Source organism: Trichosurus vulpecula, chromosome 3 (genome assembly GCF_011100635.1).
Source record: "Trichosurus vulpecula isolate mTriVul1 chromosome 3, mTriVul1.pri, whole genome shotgun sequence".
Classification (NCBI taxonomy): Eukaryota; Metazoa; Chordata; class Mammalia; order Diprotodontia; family Phalangeridae; genus Trichosurus; species Trichosurus vulpecula.
The window spans coordinates 344,458,468-344,467,121 of record NC_050575.1 but is presented as its reverse complement, the minus strand read 5'-3'; the positions used below and the strand labels follow the sequence as shown (position 1 = coordinate 344,467,121).

The 8,654-nt window shown below is 42.2% G+C and overlaps 1 non-coding gene across 1 annotated transcript; it reads left to right on the top strand.

Moving 5' to 3' along the window:
• Nucleotides 1–7,388: 7,388 nt before the first annotated feature.
• On the top strand, nt 7,389–7,495 carry LOC118845117. Its single transcript, XR_005010001.1, has one exon. It is a non-coding gene; the product is annotated as a U6 spliceosomal RNA (small nuclear RNA).
• Nucleotides 7,496–8,654: the final 1,159 nt, after the last annotated feature.

Below are 8,654 nucleotides of genomic sequence, written 5' to 3'. Positions count from 1 at the left end.
TCTGCTCCTCTTGTCTTCCCAGAGTCTTCTTCTTTAGCAGCTGGAAGTGTGGTTGGTCTCTTACCTCTTTTGAAGCTGGAACTCAGGAGCGCCCAAAGTGACTCTATACTCTAAAAAGTCTTAAAGCTTGATGAATTGCCAAAATGGGTACTCCCACTTTAAGAGTCCCCAAAGGGTACTGGCCTTGAAGAATCCTGAAGGGGGTCTCAAAGAGGACTTTTGCTTGGACAGTCTCGAAAGGGATTGGCAAAGGCTGGTGCTCTCTCGCCTTTCACCAATTCCACCCTACTTTTCACATACAGGAGGGTCTTCATCTCCAGCCTTAAGCGAAAGTCCTATACCAATTGGCTTTGTGATGGGCGATTACATTCCTTGCCTTGATCAGCTGGGGCAGGTCTAAAACATGTAAGTATACAATGTAAACACAGACATCAGTGCACTAAAACAACAAAGATGTCACAGGCAATCACCCTTCATTACCACTGAAACTGAAATAAAACATGCAGATTAACAATACATGCAGTGGGGATGGCATTATACAGAGCATCAGCTGTGAGGATACCTCAGTGACAACATGCCTTACTATATGCAGGATATATTACACATGCACGTTTCACAAATATAGCCATCCATCAATCCATCAAAAACAGTAAACATGGCTAACTAAGGAAGCAAAGCTAGCTAGCTACAACAATAACAATAGGCCTATATATAAAATATAATTTGACTATAAGCAATAGCATATACACAAAATAATAAAGACATTGCTGTTACATGAACATGACAAAACAGTCAAACGCAAATAACAGCAAAACAAAAAAAGCATAATCAAACATTCATATATGCAGCATTAATTATATGCAAGGCACATTTCACATGAGGAATCTCTAGCATTATCACCTAGACATGTGTCAGGTTACACCTGGTTTACCTGTTACAGGTTACAGGTTTACCTGTAACGTTATTTCTTAGCCTAAGGCCAGCGTAATAGACCTAATTCTCCCATCACTGACCGATCTTTCTGTCCTATACCGGAGCTAGTAGTTGGTATGGGCTAAGCATCAGGATCACTGTAGTCTTATATGTCTACTCCTGGGCTGACACCCATTCCAGGTTGGCCATCAGGATTTCTAGCACTGTGGGTTGTCTGTACTCTACGAGCTTCTGTAGCAGTTTTGGGCATGAAAGCAGTTGTCTCTGAGTTCAGTTCTTCCCGTGCTGTAATAATGTACATGGTTTCCTTCCCTGGATACATCACTTTCAGTGCCCATATTTGGGTTAGAAAGTCTTTGTACAGCTAGTGGACAGTCTCTTTTTCTCAGTCTTTTCCTAGGTGAATGTCCATCAGTTCTCTCTAAATGATCATCAGAAAGTCCACCTAACTCTCCCATGGGCTATAAGTTGGTTACAGTGAATAGTCCTGATAGGACTTCTTCCATTCTCAAGGGCTATTTTGTAAACAGACAAGTTGTTCTCTCAATTACCTTGTATGGGTTCACTATCCAACAGTCAATTAACTTGTAAGTCCCTTGAATGATGAAAGCAGTGTTCTCCTTGTCTTCCTCAGACATAGGAATCTGGCAGAATACACTTCACGAGTCCAAGACTGAAAACCACTGGCTGCCTAGCAGACAATCCAGGGCGTCTTGCCCCCATGTATAGTATAATTGTCTACTTTAGTCCTTTTGCTTAAAGTTTGGTAGTCAGCATTTTGGGGGCAGGGGACACCACCCCTCTGGGTGATAGATTCTATGATGATGCCATTAACCAGCATTTCTTTGAGATGGTTTCTGAGGCCCTTCATCATGGACAAAGAAATCCCCCTAGATCTTTCTCTGAATGGTTGGGAATCAGTAAGCTGTATTCATCTTGAGCACATCCCACTCAGGCAGTGACAATACACCTGTATTCTTGCTAAGTTCCAACTTCTAACCCTTCATCTGCTCTGGCAGTAGTAGGGAGTCCCCAAAACCAATCTCTAGGATCCAGCCCAGAGAGTGAATAGTCAGGGCTTCCTATCTCCAGAGTGAATTAGAGGTAATCTCAGAGGGAAGGTACTTGTATTGGAGGAGGGAAGGGAAAGACTTCTTGCAGAAGGTAGGATTTTAGGTGAGTCTTGAAGGAAGCCAGGGAAATGAGGAGGTGAGGAGTGGAGGAAGAACACTCCAGAAATGAGGGACAGTCAATGAAAAGGCATAGAATTGGGAGATGGGACAGAGTGTTATGTGTAAGGTACAGCTAGGCCTGTGGCACTGGGTTGTAGAACACGTGGAAGAGAATAAAGTGTTAGAAACCTAACAGGGAGGGACCAGGTTAAGAAGGGCTTTAAAGGCCAAACAGAGCATTTTATATTTGTTCCTAGAGGTAAATGGGAACCACCAAAGTTTATGGTGAGGCTAATGACATGGTCAGATCTGTACTTTAGGAAGACCACTTTGGCAGCCGAGTAGAGGATAGACCCGAGTGAGGACTTAGAAACAGGCTGTCACTAGAGGCAAGAATGGATTTTTGATTTTGAATGGAATATCTCCCTAGAGCCACATGTGTGAGGACCCTATGTTCAGACCCAATGTTCCTTGACTTCCTGTATCTGCAACCCTACAGATTGTTAAAAGTGGATTCCCCCCATAAGAAAGTCTTCTCTCCTTGAGACCTGAAATATTATCTCACTTCCCCAAAAGCTCACCTGTTCTTCTATGTTCTTTTGCCTACCCTACTCTGTATAACTTTCCAGGTTTTTTGTATAGTGCTAAAAAGGTGTACTATTTATTGGTGATTGCATAACAACTGTTTAGTTAGAGGAAAGCAGGCTGGTGAGAGTAAGTTAAGTATTACCTCCCCTTTAAGAGATATCGGGGAAAATAAACCCCTTATTGTACCCCTAGACTTTATGTGTGGTAGATGGAATTCTAGCCTGACACCCTCCTTGGAGTGTAAAGGAAAGATTGTGTCCAGCCATGGTGGTCCTGAATCTTGACTGTCCCTCCCTCACTAGGCTACTGGCAGTCATGACAACCACCCACCTTCTACTCTCTGAAAAGATGACAATTGCAGTCTCCCTTGGAAATGGGGTGAGCCAGATCCAGGATCAGATACCCATTCCACATGTAGCTTAGCTAACAACAACACACATATCCTTTATACCACAGAAGGTTCTGATCTCTTAAAATCCATAAACTTAAAGAAAAGTGAAACATCTTTTTCTTCCTGTATTTTACTTCTTCCATCTCTAGTTCTTTCCTTCTCCTTGGCTCCTGTGGGCTGTGGAGAGTAGGGGTTCCTTGGTAGACAATTCAGATTGTCTATCAGGCCACAGCAGGGAATAGATAGACAATCATTATGCTGGAGAAACCCTTTGAAACTAAGGATCCCCCATTGATATAGTGAGGAGGACATCAGTTAGTATTTGGTAACTTCCCTTATGCACAGCTAACACATTGTGGCCTTCAGACCCCAGCATAAGGGGAGGGGAGGGAATATTTCTTAGAACGAAGTCTTTAAAAGTACCGAGACGGAAAATTACAATGAGATAACTTAAGGTCACCAGGAATGATACCGAGATAGCCCAATGTTACACCTAACCTTGGGAGTGCTTGTTAGGCTTAGGTAACCTTTCTCAGATTTTCACTTAATGAAAAAAAAATTTTAACCCTAAAGAATCTCCAGTAATTGATCCAGGACTAGGAAAAAAGGGAGATACTTCTCCTAGATCACCCAAGAGGCCAAGGAGAAACAAGCTTTTTAAATGAAATTTCCAAAGCCTGGAGAAAAGGGGTCCAAGGCTTTAAAAAAGAAAAGATCAGTCATTCCTAGTAGAGAGGAGGATCTGGGAACATAGCCAGGGAGGCTGGTCCCTTGTTGCCCAGTTAGGGTAGAGTTCTTTTTGCTCTACGCCTTCCAACTGAGAGTAGCCCTAAAATTATAGATTCCCCCAAGAACTCATGAGGCAGAAAGCTGGCCATTCTTTTGGGAGTGACCCATTTATCAATTTTTTTCCCCTTTCTTGAAGCCCAGGCATGGAGGAAGGCCTTTTATGGGTGTAATATTTTATCTTCCTATATGCATTTATCAGAAACATTACTATTGTTAGATCTGATGAAGGGGAAGGGGGCTGCCCCTCTGCTATTTATTGTGTTTCTCTCCTCCCCCACACACTGATCTTAAAAACTCACTCTTTGTTGTCTGACCCTGGGTGGCCTCCTACAGAGAGCATTGCTCAGAACATAGAAGGCTGCTCTGCACCAACTGAAGGTCAAGGGGAGAAGAGCGGTTATGATAACAACAGTCCCTCACATTATCAGGGTGCATGGTGATTTATAAAGTGCTTTTACATGCACTATCTCATTTAGTCTTTGTAATAACCCTATGGAGTAGGGAGATGAAGACGCTGCCTCTCAGGGAAAGTGGCTTGCTCAGGGTCACGTAGCAAGGTTTAGACAGAGCCAAGGTTTAGAACTGAGGGCCTAGCAGCATAGATCCATGTCTAGGGACAACAGGACGATTTAACAGTCGTGCCAAATTCTCTTCATTTCACAGATGAGAAAACTGAGGCCAGGAGTTATAAAAAGACTTGCCCAGGGTTACATGCGTAGTAAACATCAGAGGTTGGATTTTAACTAAGAGTCATTCGATTCAAGAAGCCTTTTTTGAGTCACTATTACTTATAATATAAAAAGAGCAAAAATAGAAAAGAAATAGCCCCTGCTTTTAAGAAGTTTGTTATGTTCATTCCAGTCCAGTAGTAATTTCATTAATCCATGTTGTCGTTTGATTGTTTTTCAGTTGAGTCCCACTCTTTATGACCCCATTTGGAATTTTTCTTGGCAAAGGTACTGGAGTGGTTTGCCGTTTCCTCCTCCAGCTCATTTTACAAATGAGGAAACTGAGGCAAACAGGGTGAAGTGACTTGGGCAGGGTCACACAGCTAGTAAGATGAAACTTCCTGACTCCAGGCCAGGCTCTTTGTCTGTTGTGGTTTGGGGTGCTGGGAACCCTGAAAAGCAAGGGTACAGGGGGTTCTGCCTCGAAAAAATTCAACCACTCAAGCCTTCTTTTAGTCAGAGTAGCAAGGTTTTATTATAACACCAGTAAGGCAGGCAAGACTCCTAGCGAATCTGCAGTATTATATCGCCAATAGGAGAGGGCAGAGTTCCTAGTGAGTCTGTGCTTTTGATGAGGATGGGACTGATACTTACATATGAAAAAGACTGTGAGAATGTATGGATGGGATAGAGGAGGGGCAAATAGCCTGGAGTGGGCCAGGTGCAGATAATCAAAGGAGTCAAGTAGTCTGAGAGCCACAGTTAAAGGGACTATTGAGTATCTAGGTATACTGGGATGGGCCAGATGCCTCAGGAGAAAGTTCAGGGGCTGGGTTATATTCAAGGACATGGTCTTTTCCTTTTAGAGTCCAGGTCCCATAACCCCATCATATCCACTGTGCCATTTTGTTGCACATGTTACCTCTCTCTAGTTAGGAATTCTTGACCTGGATTTTGTGACTTTTTAAAAAATTTAATAACTGTATTTCATGATAATTTGTTAAGCTCTGAATGAGCTTTGTCATCTGATTTATTTTATTTATGCATTTAAAAACATTGTTCTGAGAAATGGTTGTGGGAAACAAAAGAAGGAATTCTGTTTCCACAGGATTAAAAGTACTCCCAACTTTGAGTGATAACAGAATGTAAATCAGAAGCGACTGGTTCTAATCAGAGCTGTGATCTAGCAGAACCAGGCTTTGGATCAGGTAAAAGGTCAGAAGCTTGTACACGTGTTTAATGAGCTATTTGAGGGGGGACATATCAAGTAAGAGAACATGAAGTGGGCAGTTCAGGAGGTTGCATCTAGCCAATGGAGAGCAAAGGGGGAAATTTGAATTGGGAACAGCATAAAAAGCATTGCATTTGTCTAAGCAAGAGTATTTTCCATTTGGGAGGTACCCATTCACTAGGAATGTAAAGTAAATGTAAAATAAAATGAGAACTTTCCTGGCTTCACAAGTATTGTCCTCTCTAGAGTGAGCATGCTTCTCACATGGTCCAAAGGCTTCATGAGGGGTTCATGATACAAATAGTGAAGAAGCATTTTATTAAGTACTTACTATGTGTAAGTGCAAAGCTGTACCAAGCACTGGGAGTACAATAAAAGACAAAAACAGTCCCTGCCCTCAAGGAGCTCACGTTCTGAGAGAGACAAGATGTAAACAAATGTGTACATAGATATAGACTGTGTAAATGGCAGGTAATCTCTGAAGGAAGGCACTAATTAAACATTAGGTAAGAAGGTGGATTTGGAGCTGAAACTTGGAATGAAGCTGGGAGGCCAAGAGGACGAGGGAGAGCATTCCATGTTTGGAGGCAATCAATGAAAATGTGTGGAGTCAAGGGATGGAGCATCTTGTTAGTAGAATATAAAGGAGACAGCTGTCACTGGATCACCAGTATGTGGAGGTGAATGAAGCATAAGAAGACTAGACAGGGAGGCAGGGATTAGGTTGTAAAGGGCTTCAGCAGCCAAGCAGAGGGTTTTATACAGGGTGTTCCTAAAGTCTGGACACATAGGCAATTGATGGCAATATGGAGTTACTGCATCGAGTTCACGTGAATCTTGCAAAGCACATCAACCTTTTTTTATCACAAATAAATTGAAGATATTATTTGTTAATATTCCAATCAAATAAAATGTTGCTGAAAATTTCATTCATTTCATTTCTTGAAAATATGCATTTTTGCCTATGTGTCCAGACTTTACCAACACCTTGTATTTGATTCTGGATATAGTAGGGAGCCACTGAAGTTCACTGAGGAAGGAGGGTGACATGGTCAGACCTGCGCTTTAGGAAGATCATTTTGACATCTAAGTGGAGGATGGGCTGGAGTGGGGAAAAACTTGAGGTGGAGAGACCAGCCAGCAGGCTTTTGGTACAGTTCCTGCCCTTGAGGAGTTTATACTCTGGTGGGGGAGAGAACATGTAAACAAATATACACCAAGCAAGCTATATACAGGAGAAACGGAAATAATTAATAGAGGTAAAGGCACTGGAATTAAGAGGGCTTGCAGAAGGCTTCCTACAGAAGCTGGGATTTTAGTTGGGACTCAAAGGAAGCCAGGGAGGTCAGTAGTCAGAATGGAGGAGGAAGAGTATTCCAGGCATGGGGAACAGTCAGAGAAAATGCCCAGAGCAGGGAGATAGAGTGTCAGGAGGCTAGTGTTGCTGGATTAAAGAATATGTGTAGGGAAATAAGATATAAAAAGACAAGATGATCTCTAAGATTTCTCCAACTCACCAAAGGTGGATGAGCATCCCTGAAAAGGGCTTGACAAGCCCTCACACCAGAGGGGCTAGTCTTCCTTGAATACCCCATATACCCCATACACACCCATGTGTGCTTGCTTCAGCATCACATATACTAAAATTGGAATGACGCAGAGAAGATTAGGATGGCCCCTGTGCAAAGATGACACACAAATTCATGAAGTGTTCCATATTGTACTATGTTAATGCTTACAAAAACTACCTAGGACTGGCTGACTAAAATGAATCTTAACTGATGATCTTGAAGGGGAAGCTCATCATTCCTAGGATAAAATATAAAATTCTCAGTTTGGCATTTAAACCTCTTCATGGCGTGACCGTAGTCAACTTTTCCAGACTTATTTCACAGTTCACATCTTCATGCCTTCTATGTTCTAGCCAAACTCGTCTACTTGCTGTTCTATGAACCCAGTATTCCGTCTTCTTACTTTGCTGAGGCTATCCCAAATGCTTTGCATTCATTCCCTACTCACCTCTGCCTTTTAGAATCCTTAGCTTCCCTCAATGCTCATTTCAGGAACCATCTCACTGGAAGCCTTTCCTAACTCCCTTGGTTGTTAGATCTCTCTTGCTTTTCAAAATATCTTGTCTTTACCTATCAGTGCACACATCATGTATCCCTAGAGGGATGCACTGAATTAGGATTCTAGACCTTCTTATTTTAATGTGCTTCTACAACTTGGTCAGAACAGCAAAGGGCTATGGGTAAACTAAGCACTACCGCCCTGAAGGATAAGAGGAGATTGTCTTTCCCACGGGAAACTTTTCTATCTCTAGATAGAACAATGAAAAACACCTGCTCAACTTGTGAACATGGATCCTGTGAATATAACAATAGCAAAACTTGCAAAGCATTTTACATGTTATCTCATATGATCCTGATAACAACCTTTGGGGGAGATGTTATTATCATCCTTATTTTACATGAACTATGGCAGACAGAGACTTGTCTAGGGTCACACAGCTAATAAGTATTTGAGGCAGAGTTCAAGTTCAAGTCTTCCAAACTCCAAGTCCAGTTCTCTATCTACTACACCACTATTCTGACCTGACCTGACTAAGGCCAGTCCCCTGACAGCTTGCATTTAATATGGGAACAAAATGAGATACTTATAGGTCTTTCAACAATTAACAAAAGGAGATTTACTTAGCTGTGGCAGGAGAAGGATATTCAACAAGGAAAGGTGTTGAGGACACCTCGAGTTAATGAAGCTCACATCATGGTCGACCGGGACCGGCCAAACATCTGAGAAACCCTTGTGACTGCTTTGTCCTCAGAGGACAATGATGTTAGCTGTGTGGGATGAAAGACCCTCACCAATTAAAAAGTTAATTT